This window comes from Vombatus ursinus, unplaced genomic scaffold (genome assembly GCF_900497805.2).
Source record: "Vombatus ursinus unplaced genomic scaffold, bare-nosed wombat genome assembly UNPS02014798.1, whole genome shotgun sequence".
In the NCBI taxonomy this organism is placed as follows: domain Eukaryota; kingdom Metazoa; phylum Chordata; class Mammalia; order Diprotodontia; family Vombatidae; genus Vombatus; species Vombatus ursinus.
The window spans coordinates 84,918,445-84,931,768 of record NW_020954576.1 but is presented as its reverse complement, the minus strand read 5'-3'; the positions used below and the strand labels follow the sequence as shown (position 1 = coordinate 84,931,768).

The 13,324-nt window shown below is 38.1% G+C and overlaps 1 long non-coding RNA gene across 1 annotated transcript in view; it reads right to left on the bottom strand.

Moving 5' to 3' along the window:
* Positions 1 to 13,324, bottom strand: part of LOC114049512 — a 56,639-nt gene that overhangs the window by 10,154 nt on the left and 33,161 nt on the right. The window contains exon 2 of the long non-coding RNA XR_003569870.1: positions 11,705 to 11,759. This is a non-coding gene — a long non-coding RNA (uncharacterized LOC114049512). The remainder of the gene's footprint in view (positions 1 to 11,704; positions 11,760 to 13,324) is intronic.

The window sequence follows — 13,324 nt, the reverse complement described above, 5'->3', positions numbered from 1 at the left end:
ATTAACAGCTTCAGAATGACACACACATTTCATTCCAACCTCTAGTTGGGCCCAACATCTCTTCCCTGACCTTTCCTCAGAGAGCTCAGCTGGGGGAAAAGGAAGCCAAACTTGCAGAATCTGCTGTGTGTGGCCCAGATTTCATTCTTAGGCCCTGAGCTGTTTAATCATTGTACCTCAAAGGGTCGGCCATTGGCTAATGAATCCACAGCTCTGAGTTATCCCTCATCCTAATGAGTCCTAATAAAAAGCATTTAACTTGGCTAATGCAACATAAAACTCGGCACCACTTCATTGTATTTGCTTAATAAGAACTTTGTTTAATATCAAATTACTCCCTCCTTGGCCAAAGCCTTATACTGGTGGTAGCAGATCTGCAAGGTGGGAATATCCAATGTTACAATATGGAAATTCTTTTCTAATATGCTCTGTATTATTGTATGATTACTTAATTCATTTAGTTGAGAAAGTCTGATCCTGGTGCCAACTGTTTTGTACAATTTACTTGGAATGCTAAGCAACCAGTCCCACCACACAGCCTAGAAATACAGTATCGCTTTTCCTGGGACTAAGCTATTAACAGTTGCTTTGAGAGATGCAAAGGATGGTTAATGGTACAGACACAGGGATAGAGAAGGAGCACTATAACATATGTGCCTAATATTATGAAACATATGTACTTAAATAAAAAAATTGTAAACAAAATCCTGTTTCCCCATTGCCTTTCATTCAAGGTTGTCTGTAAGAATTTTACACTAATGGGGACCTCAGAAATATTTATGAGGCACTTAATAATTACAGCTCACAATAACATGGTGGCTTAAATTTTTCAAAATTCTTTACATAGAATATATTATTTGATCCTACCAACAACCTTGTGAAGTTTATTATTAGCCCTTTTCTCCTCCATGGCCATCACTTCCAGACACACATGTATGTGGACACATATGTGCATATATATATATATGCATGCATATATAAAAAACATGTTTCTTTCCTCTATTAGTATGTAATTTCCTGAGTGCAGGGACTTGAATGACAACCAATAGACTAAATAGACTGAACAAAGGGAAACAAACACTAGGGATTTGGGTTTGTACTCCTATATTTCCCTAGTGGCTAAGGTTTCATGGTAGCACTGGTCTGTCTCTTGATCCTGCTCGACTGGTCCCATACTGCTCCTCAATGGCCAAAACATCCCAGTCCTGCCATCTAGATCACTATGTTCTCTACTGCATCTTTCCAAGATGTCTTCTAGTTCATGCTTCAATGCACCCAGATTAGGCTTCAATGGGAGTGGTAGCTACAGCAAGCTATAGTATCCAAGTGGTTGAAAGCACAGAAGAGTAAGCAATGCTTAACTGGAAGTTTCTTCAAGAACAGAGAGAAGAGATGCTGGGAAATGTCTGCTAGTATACTTTTCTACCCTCCCTTTGGTCACACAGATCTCTTTCAGCCAACTTCCAAGAAGTATTATGAATACTTGATACATTATGATCCTACATTCCCATGATTCCTTGATATAGGAGAGTAAAATTTCAAAATATCCTGTTATCCCAGAGGTAGCTTACCAGAGAAAAATAAGAGGTTAAGTCCTTTTTGTGATATATCATGCTCTATTTCCCAACTAGTAGATATTATGGTAGAAAATATTTTGATGTGGTATGATAGATAATACTAATGGTAATTTTAAAATATAGAATCACATTATTTTTCTTTCTCACTTTAAGAGATTTTGAGGTTTTATGTTAGGTTCTTTTAAAAATTAAATGTCTTTGCCAGGGCTGATTATTGTATACGTTGTTAGGCATTGTCATGTTATTATTATTTTGGCTTAACAGTTATTCTTTCTTTCTTTTAAAAATTTACAATACACTGTTCAACCGGGAAGGGAAGGAGGCGTGTACGTTTTCCAAAAATAATAGTAATAACAATAATGATATAAAAAACAAAAGGCATCAATAAAACTCATATTAAAAATAACGCTCAATGTCTTTCCTGTGAGTTTATGGGAAAGTGTTTTGAAAGGTCAAAAGGCATTTCAAAGAAAGTTGGGAACTGATCTTAGAGTTGCTCTCATTTAACTTTCCATCCAGTACAGGAAATCCCTCCTCAGCATCCCAGACAGGTGTTCATTGATTGCTTTGTTGTGCTCAAACACCTTCAGCGATGGAGAGTTCACTCCTTCTCAAGGTAGCTCATTACAGTTTTGAACAGTGTTAACTGTCCACAACATTTTCCTTATGCTAAGCTGAAATCTCTTTTCCCACAACTTCCACCCATTACTCCTATTTTTGCCAAATGGGGATATGTAGAACAAATCTAATCCCTCTTTCACATGGCAGGCCTTCAGATATTTGAAGGCAGCTATAATTTCCTTATGAATTTGTTCTTTGCCAGAATAAACAACTCCAATGCCTTCAACTGTTTCTCTTAATACATGGTTATAGACCCTGTACCAACCTGATTGCCCTCCTGTGGACATTTCAAAGTTTGTCAACGTCTCTCTTAAAATATATCTCCTTACACTTTTTTTCACCTCTCATTTGCTTCTCGACCCCTTGCAATCTGGCAATGTCTGCCACTCAGCTGAAACTGCTCTCTCCAAGGCCACATATGCTGTCTTTATTGCTAAATCTGATGGCTTTTCCTCATCTTTATTGACCTCTCTGAAATATTTGATACTGTTAACCACTGCCTGTTTCTGGATACTTTTCTCCTCCCAGAATTTCTGTGCACCTATTCTGTTGTAGTTCTCTTCCTATTTACTTGAGTGACTGATCCTTTTCTGTTTCCTTGGCAGGATTATCATCTATTTAAAAAAAAAACTTCACTTAGAGAAAGTCCATGTATTTAAAAATATGACACACTTATTATAATAGAAAAAAATACATGTTTCTCCTATTTGGGTAAAAGCCAGGTTCTGGTCACCAAGATTGCTATTGTAAGGTAATTTCTGAGTAACAACTGCTGGCCTACCATCATTCTTCCCTCAACAGAAAATGAGAGTTGAAGTGAAAGTCCTTTTTAGTTTCACAAGCAAAGGTGAAGTCCATTATGGACCAGTCACTCTGAACACATTTGGCCCCTTATTAGTTTTATGAACCATTCTTCAGAAGTGTCCGCAGCTCAGGGAAAAAGGCCAGCGAGATGCAGATTGCAGATGTGAAAAGATTCCCTATGTCTCAACCTAGATATAATAGCAGTTTTCAGTGGCAGGGCCTTAAATTCAAGTAGAAAATCTGATGAGTTCTTTTGTAAACTTTGCTTCTGCCATATTTCTGAAGAAGTTCTAATCCCTCTGTGTGAATACATCCCAAGGATCTCTCCTCTTCACTCTACACACACACTCGTTCTTTCTTAGGGTGATTTAATGAATTCTCCTGGATTCTACTATCATCTTTATGTATGTGTCTTATAAATGTGTAAGTTCAGCTCCCATCTTTCTTCTGAACTCCAGTCCTATATCTCTTGCTGCCTACTGGGCATCTCCACCTTAATACCTGAAAATTCAACATGTTTAAAACAGAACTCACTATCTTTCCCCCTAAACACATCTTTCCTGTTTCTGTGAAGGGCACCACCATCCTTCCAGTCACACAGATTTACAACCGGTGTCATCCTTGACTCTTCCTTCTCACTTCCTTAACCATGTCCAAAGCATTGTTAAGATTAGCTGGTTCTGTCTCCTTCACTTCACTTGTATCTATTTCATTCTCTTCACTCACAAAGTTGTCATGGTAGTTCAAACACTGATCACCCCTTATCTGAACCGTTGCAAAAACGTCTTAATTAGTCTCTGCACATCCAGTCTCTCCTCTCTCCAATCCATCTGCTGCACAGCTGCCAAATGAATATTCCTAGAGCACATGTCTGATAATGTCACTCCTGATTCAGAAGCTCTGGTGGGTTCCTATGGTCAACAGCACAAAATACAAATTCTTTTTTCTGAAATTTCAAGTCCTTCTTGATCTGGACCCAGTCACCTTTCTAGGCTAATTACATATCATTCCCTTTCACATTCTCTATACTGCTGTCTCACAGGCCTGCTGGATGTTCATCCTAGAAGACATTCCATCTACTGTGGCCCGTACTTAAAAAGCTGTCCGTCCTCATATCTGTCTTTTGAAACCTCTAGATTCCTTCAAGGCTCATATCAGACGCTAGCTCTTTTAGGAGTTATTTCCTTGTCCCCTCTAACAAGTATTTGTGCCCCCTGAGAAATAACTTGATCTGCACACACACACACAGTCACACACACACAGTCACACACACACACACACACACATACACACCCACATACATCTTTCTCTCCCCTCTATTTCTTTATCTTTCTCTCTCTTTATCTTTCTCTCCCTTTCTCTCTCTCTCTCTCTATATATATATATATATACATATATATGTATGTGTGTGTGTATATGTGTGTGTACATATGTATGTGTATCTTGCATTTCCTTTTATGTAAATATGGCATATCCCTTAGTAGGATGTAAGGTCTTTGAGGGCAGGGGTCATCTCACTTTTATATTTGTATCTCCATCACCTAGCTTAATGAATACTTGTTAATTAAATGTGTGATATGAGTCCTCTCTTATTTTGATTAAAACACTGTTTTATTAGCATATTTTATTGTTGTATCATACTATATACTCATATTGAGTTGGCAATTCAATACAATCTAGAGGCATTTGTCTTTTGAAATATTGTCTAGCCCCATCTTCTCCAACTGGTACCTGTGTGGTTAACTTTTTTAACCTAAGTATGAGACTTTATATTTATCCCTTATAGTCTCTTCAGATTTTAAAGTATCAGAGACCTAGAACTGGAAGGTACTTCAGAGGACATCTAATCCAACCCCTCCATTTCACAGATAAGAAAACTGAGTCCAGAAAAGTTAAATGAATTGCTTCAAGGCACTAAAACAGAGTCAGAATTGGGATTTGAACTCAGTGCCTCTGACTCCAAAGCCAGTGCTATTTGTACTGTGAAATAATAATTTAATCATCTCAATTTTTAAAATATTCACTCAGGCAGTTTTTTTAAAAAAGACAAATCAGGCAACTATTTCAAAAAAGAAAGGGCCAAGTATTGTGTTTTTAACGTAAAAAGTTGATTTTGACTAACTCTTGAGAGAGTCAGAGTAAGTGCCAAGAGTTAGTCAGAATTAGATTTTTTTTTCCTGAAAGTTACTGTCAAAAATCAGTTTCATAAGAGTGATTTGTGAGGGCAGCTAGGTGGCATACTGGATAGAGCACTGGCCCTGAAGTCAGGAGGAGCAGAGTTCAAATCAGGCCTTAGACCAAACACCTGACACTTACTAGCTGTGTGACCCTGAGCAAGTCCCTTAACCCCAATTACAAAAAAAAAAAAACAAAGAAAAAAAAACAAAGAAAAAGTGATTTTTTTCCTACTGTATCTACCTATTTGACCTGAATGATTTTTAGAAAGAGATTCAATAACTACATAGAAGAGTCAGTCAGTCAATAAACATTTATTAAAGGAAGAAGTTGGATTAAGTTAATGGACCAAGCCTTCAGAGATTTTTTCCAAGAGATTCCTAAACTTTTATATTCCAAAAGACAAAACAGAACTCTCTAAAACAATGCACCTGGCATTATGTATACCTGATTCCTTATTCCTATTCCCTTCAACCTACTCCCCAAAAAGTTCCAATCAAACACTATCCACCTCTTCCACTGTGCCTTCTGGAATGCCTAGTCCATAGGCAACAAAATTTCTTTCACTTTAAATCTTTTACTTTTTAACTCCTTTCATCTTTTTACTCTTGCTGAGACCTGGCTCCTTCCTGAAGATACGGTCTCCATAGCTACACTTTCCAATACAAGTTGCGAAGGTAGAGGTGGGGGAGTTGGAATAGTTCTTGCTTTTTATTGCCATATACATGGTCTCCCACTACCATCCTTCTTCAGTAACCTTTGCTCTTTTGATAGGCATGCAATTCACATCTACCACCCAATCAAAATCCTGGTAGCTGTTGTCTATAGACCTCTATATTTGCTTTCCTTCATTGATAAGTTCAGTAGCTGGCTCTCAACCATTTTCTCCTTCCCAACTCCTACGTTTATGCTAGAGAACTTCAACATGCATATTCATATTCCCTCAAACATCTTAACCTCCAAATTCCTCAAACTACTCACTTCCCATAGCTACCTTAACTCTGTCACACACAAATATACCTTTGATGCATATGCCATCACGCACAAATGGACTACCTCCATGTTCATGAACTCTGAAATTCCCTCATCTGATCACAGTCCATTAGCTTTCCACCTCTCTCTTTGCCTTCCAATACCAAAGCTTACTCTTCAACCACACTGTGACTTCCAATCCCTTGACCTCTCAGTCCTCTCCTAAGGCCATCACCTTTGCATTAGCCACTCCTTTACCCCATCTTGACCCATTGGTGAACTAGTTCAGCTCTTACTATCCTATTCTCTTTTGATTCTTGCCTCCTTATCATATCACTGATTATACCCTGACAAGTCATAGCCTTGGATTACTCTCATTACCATCATCTGCTTTTGCTCCTACACATGTACTGCTGAACCAAGATGGAGAAAATGACACAACCATTCTGACTGGATCCACTACAAATATATGTTATATAATCTCAACAGGGCCCTCACTGCTGCTAGGTCATCCTTCTACACCTTCCTAACTAACTCATTAACTGTAGTGAGTCGTCTAAATCTCTTCATCCCTCTTCAATCCATCCATGGCTTCCTGTCCCCCATGTCTTCCTCCATCCAAAAATAAACAAAAAACATGACTTGATTTTTTCATCCCTGTTAACTGTTGCCTCATATCTCTCCTGCATCTTGTGGCTAAACTCCTTGAGAAGGCAATCTACAGTAGCTCCCTTTACTTTCTCTCAACTCACTTTCTTCATAACTCTCTACAATCTGTTTTCTTTGTCCTTCAACTGAAATTGCTCTCTAAAGTTCCCAATCATCTCTTAATTGCCAAATGCACTGGCCTTTCTCACTTCTCCTCCTTGACCTCCCCACATCCTTTGATATTGTTGATCCTTGATACTCTTTTCGCTCTAAGTCTTTCGGATACCCCTCTTTGCTGTATCTCCTATCAATCTAACCACTTCTTTTTCTCCTTTGAGGGATCTTCACTTCACCTAACCATGAGTATCCCACAGGGCTTTGACCTAGGCCGTTTTTCTTCTATCTCCATATCATTTGCCTTGGTGAATTCATCAATTCCTATGGATTAAATTCCCATCTCTATACTTACGATTCCCAAACCTACTTATCCTGCCCCAACCTCTCTGCTGACCTTCAGTCTCGCATTTCCAACTGCCTATTCAATATCTCAAACTAGATATCCTGCAGACATTTTAAATGCCACATGTCTAAAACTGAACTCATTATCTTTTCCTTCAAACCCTTCCCACATCTCTACCACCACCAAAGGTACCACCTTCCTCCCAATAACCCAGACTTACAACCTAGATATCATTCTGAATCCCTCACTATCTCTCACCACCCACATGCAATCTGTTGTCAAAACCTATCAATTTTACCTTTATAATATCTCTCAACTACACTCCTCTTTTATCTCTGATAGTGCTACCACCCTGGTCCAAGCTCTCATGTTCTCAACCCTGGACTATTTCAACAGCCTACTGATCATTCCGCCCACCACAAGTCTCTCTGCATTTAAGTCCACCCTCCATTCAGCTGCCAAAGTAATTTTCCTAAAGTACAGGTCAGACCATGTCACCTCCCTACTCAATAAACTCCACTTTATTGACATTTTTTTAACTCAAGTTTATTTAAACGGTAGTCCTATCATTTAAAAAATCAAATATAAAATCCTCTGTTTGGTGCTTCATAACCTTCCCCTTCTCCCCACCTCCAACCTTTCCACTCTTCTCATACCTGAGTTCCCCTCCCCGCCTTCACATATTCTTTGATCTAGTGACACTGACTTCCTTGCTGTTCTTCAAACAGAACATTTTATTTCCCTATTCCAGGCATTCTCACTGTCTATCCCCTATGCCTGGAATGTTTTCCCTCCTCATCTCTACTTCTTGTCTTCCCTTGCTTCCTTTAAGTCTCTTAAAATCCTACTTTCTACAGAAAGCCTTTGCAATCCCTCTAAATTCTAGTGACTTCTCTCTGTTAATTTCTTCTCATTTTTTTCTACATGTAGTTTATTTGAACATAGTTTTTGCATATTGTCTTTCCTATTAGACTGTGAACTCCTTAAAGGCAGGGACTGCCTTTTGCCTTTTTTTGTATCTCCGGTACTTAAATGGTGCCCTGCACATAGTAGGCATGTAATAAATGACTACTGCCTAAAATTTTACTCTATATAACTGTGGCTGCTCATCGTTCTCAAAGGTGGGAAAGAAAATGAGTGTGGAAAAATGGGGCAGAATTTTTGGGGAAAAAAAGTATGTATTTTAAGGGGCTTTGGGAAATTACTATTTTCCTATATTTTCTCTTCCCTTTTCCCCTCCCCACCTCAATCTTAACTGTAGAAGAATGCCTCAAAAGGAAGGCCATTGAAAAAAGGGCCAGAAAAAGTATGGTGGATGGAAAGAATTAGCTACGATCCTTTATGTCCTGGTAACCTGGTAATTAAAATAAACTAGAAGCTAGAGGGGCCAAGTGAAGCACTGAGTAATTGTGCATGTTTCTAGTATAGGGAGATGGTATTTAAAGTATTTAAAAAGACTGGAGGGTGGTTATCATCCCACCTTAGCTACACTCAAGGATGATCATGCATTGGCTCTCACTATAAATGTTCTACTTCCTTGATTAAAAACTCCAACATTGCTCTAACTATAACAAATCATTTCATCTTTCTTTATGCCTCACTCCTCCTATACTTATTCTTTGACCTCATTGAGGTCTCCCATTCTTTCACTCCTCAATACATTTTTAGACCATTAGTCATACTCTGACTTCATTTTCTTTCCTTCTCAATCTCACCTCCATAGCTAATTGAGTCAACTCTACATTATGATCTACTTTCAAATTACTTGCTTTTTGTACCTATTACCATTCATCCTTAGTGTTAGATTACTCCAACCTTCTGCTTTTACTCAACTTCTGATGAATAGAGTTGAAGAAAGTCATGTGTAACATTTGATCCCCTTTGGGCTACTTCTCCAATGTGGTATTCCTAGATTTGCAGGTTGTGTCCCAGGAGGGATAGCTATCCTCATTATTAATAGTGTACCCTGTAAGGTACTGTGGGACTGTATTTCTAAACCATGGTTCAGTAGAACTCACCAGCATGCTTCCTTGGTTTAATTTAGCTAGTAGACACAACAGCTCTTAGTTCAATTACCTTTTCACTCAACTGACCATGTTCTTTCTAAAGTTACCATTTCAATTGTTGAATCTGATGGTCTTTTCCTGGTCCTTTTCTACCCTACCTACCTGAAGAATTTTACACGGCCAATAAACTTCTCTTGCTGTATACTCTCTCTTCTCTAGGTCTTCATGATATGTTTTCTCCTTGATCTCTTCCCAAATCTCCTTTGTTGACTCATTTTCCATATCCTTTCCCCCTAACTTACTGTTTCCCAAGCCTCAGTCCAGAGTTTGATTCTATTCTCTCATTTCCTTTCACATTTTCCCTTAGTAATCACATCATTTCCCATTGATTTAGTTAAAATTTTTCTACAAATGACTTAAAAATTGACATAACCAGTCTTATCTCTTCAGCCCTGGTACCACTTTACCAACTGCTTATTGTACCTTTCAAATTGGATGTTCCATAGGCATCTCAAATTCTATACGTTTGAAACAAAATTCATTATATTTCTCCTAAAAATTCATCCTTCTTCTATACATACACAAACATGTTACATATGTATATATATGTTTATATCATTTCCATTGTGATTGAAAAACTAAGTATGTGATAAATCCTTATGTTCTTTTGTTTATTTTAATTTAGATTAGTTTTTGCTGAAACTAATAGGTTTTTCTTTTTTAACCTAGCATCAAAAGAATGGCATGTCATACTGGAAAACGTTGGGCAGACTTAGAACTTTTATCCAGCTCATGAATAAGATATAAAATGTGCAAATTCAGGCAATGCTACTGACGATACTTATGACACATTGTCATTTCTTATTGGACTTTGGGAAAATATTCATGCAGTTAAAATGCCTGCTCTACCATTATATTTTTGGACTGCTTCTCTTTAAACACTTATTGAAGCTTTCTCTTGAACATTTTTAAAAGCCAAAGTACTGGGGAGAAGGAAAATGGGAGGAGGGAGAGTAGGGAGAAGAGAGAAGAACTTTTCTACTAGGAAAATAATGAATAGGAACAACAAATAGCATGTTTTAACTGTGTTCAAAGTCACTTGAAAGGTGTCAAAAATTTAGTTTCACTATGGTAGGTACTTCGTGATACCAAAGAAATATAAGGAAACTGAAAACATGTTTAGTCCACGTGTCTCCCAAAACTATCATGTTTGATATTGAAGTTTGAATGAATAGCCTCACAGATTGATTTACAATTCTTACAGTGAAAGGAAACAAAAACTAATGATGACAAGTTCATAACTGTTTTCCCTTATTGGTATTGATTCATGACAAGAAGTAGGTGAAATTCACATTTTAAAGTTCATAAGGACCTTTAACAGATCTTGTTGCCTTTATTAACCTATACAAAACAACCGTTTCCCCCTTCATCAGAACTTGTTCACCTTTTCATCCATTCAATAAATATTTATCTATTGTGGAAGATCAAAAGATTCACTGGCCTGTGAACACCAGGACTGGGGAAGATGTATCATTACAGTTGATCCCGCTGTCAATAATTTTTAAAAATGGGACACATGCCAGAGGATCAGAAAAGGGCAAATGTCATGAATTTCACAAAATGAAGAGGGAGTCTATCAACTGTAAGCTCATGAACTCGACTTCAACTTCTGGCAAAATTGTTAGTAAAAATATGGTCTGTGAGGATTTGGAAAGAGAAGTGCAAACATGACTTCATCAAGAACAGATCATTCCAGATTAATTTTGTTTTTGACAGTTTCACTCAACTGGTAGATCTAGGAATTGTTGCAAACACAAAAGACCTAAATTTTAGCCAAAAATTAGACAAAATCATTCATACTATTCTTGTCAACAAGAGGGAGAGATGTGGCCTAAAAGGAAATACAACTCCAGAGCCAGCGCCTCTGTACCATCTAGCTGCCCCTCCCTATTACATTTTAATTTGGTTTGAGTGGCACTTGGGAGTGTTGTGGGCTGCATGCATACCCTGAGCTGTGTATTTGATTTCTCTGCGTGCTAAAAGATAAATTTGTTTGTCATCAGAAGACATGATTAGGAACAATAAACAGAAGTTACCCACAGTCACATTTGGCTCCATAAAATTTCCTAAGCATTATAATGTTCAAAAGTAGAATGGATGACCTGCAAGGTCCATCCAATTGTGTGTGTGTGTGTTAATCAAGGTTAAGTGACTTGCCCAGCATCACACAGCTAATAAGTGTCAAGTGTCTGAGGCTAAATTTGAACTCAGATCCTCTTGATTCCAGGGCCAGTGATCTAGCCGCTGCAGCACCTAACTGCCCTTTTTTAAACCACTTAATAGATTTATTAAGCAGACATCAAAAACAAAGGACCTTACATAACTACTCAGTGCTGACTCCAGAAGCAAACATCTTTTGGTGTGGTGCATAGTGATCTCACCTTCCAATTTCAGCTACGCATAAATTTAGTTTTCCTTTTCAAAGCAAGTGGAATCCTGCAATAGAATGCCAAAGAGAAGCTTATTTAACAAACCAAAAGAAAAAGATGAAAAATTTTTAACAGATAATCTGAATACAGAAAGAAATGTGTCTAGCACAGCAACAAAAGTACTTCTCATTGAGAATCATAAGTGTATTTCCCTTCTCACAGAGGCTAAATGACCAATTGTTCCTGAAAGGATCCTTAAGGAAAAATTGAACTCATTAGTACTTGAGGCCTCTTCCAGTTCTGATATTCTGTAATAACAAAGCATAGAATCTATTAGTTGAAATTAGATATCAACATAAAGAGCCTCATCGCTCCTAGGCAATTCTTTTCCACCTCCCTAATTAACTCACTATCCCACTCATTCACCACAGTGACTCTTTCAAGCCTTTTTCATCCCTCCTCAAACCTCCCATGCTTTCCCCTCCCTTTACCCTCTCAGCTGAGAATTTTTCCTCATATTTTACTGAAAAAAAAAACTGAGGCCATTTGCCAAGAGCTCCCTCTTCTCCCCTCCTCCTTATTTTCCATCATTCAGATGCTTTCTGCCACCGCCTTTTCCTTCATCCCTGTCTCCCTTGAAGTGGTGGCCCTTTTCCTTGCCAAGGTTAATCCCTTTACCTGCACAAGTGATCCCATTCTATCCCATATTCTCTAAGACATTGTCTCCTTTATCATTCCTACTCTCATCTGTCTTCAGTTTTTGGCTGTCTACTGACTGCTTCCCTACTGTTAACAAACATGCTCACATCTCCTCCATCCTGAAGTAACCCTTATTTGATCCATCCATGCCTTCTCTAAGCCTATATCTCTCCTTACTTTTGCAGCTAAACTCTTTGGGAAGGCCATGTACATACAATAGATACCTCTACTTTCCTCAATTTTTCTCAATTCTCTACAGTCTGGCTTCCAATCTCATCATTTAACTGAAACTACTCCAAAGTTACCAGTCATCTCTTAACTGCAAGATCTAATGGCCTTTTCTTAACTCTCATCCTCCTTGCACTCTATGTATGTAGTCTATGACTCTGTCAAACACCCTCTTTTCCTCAATATTTTTTTCTCTAGGTTTTGGGGATACTACTATCTTCTGGTTCACTTCCTACTTATCTGAACACTCCTCAGGCTCCTTTGCTGGATCTTCATCCAGCTTTCATCCACTAATTGTGGGTGTCCCACAGGGATCTGTCCTGGGCCTTCATCTTTTCTTGCTGTATGTCATTTCAGTTGGTGATCTAATCAACTCCCATGAATTCAATTATCATCTCTATACCGATGATTGGCAAATCTATTTATCTAGCCCAAAACTCTCTGTTACCTTCAGTCTTGCACCTCTAACCTCTAATTAGACATCTACACATGAATGTCCTGTCAACATCTTAAACATAGTATATCCAAAACTGAATTCATTTTTTTCTCCAACACTATCCCCCCATCCAAACTTCTTTATAACTGTCTAGGACACCAACATCCTCCCAGGTTTCCTGGCTCACAACTTAGGTGTTATCCTCAACTCTTCACTTTCCTTCATCCCTCATATTCAATCTATTAACAAGACCTCTAGGTTTTACATTC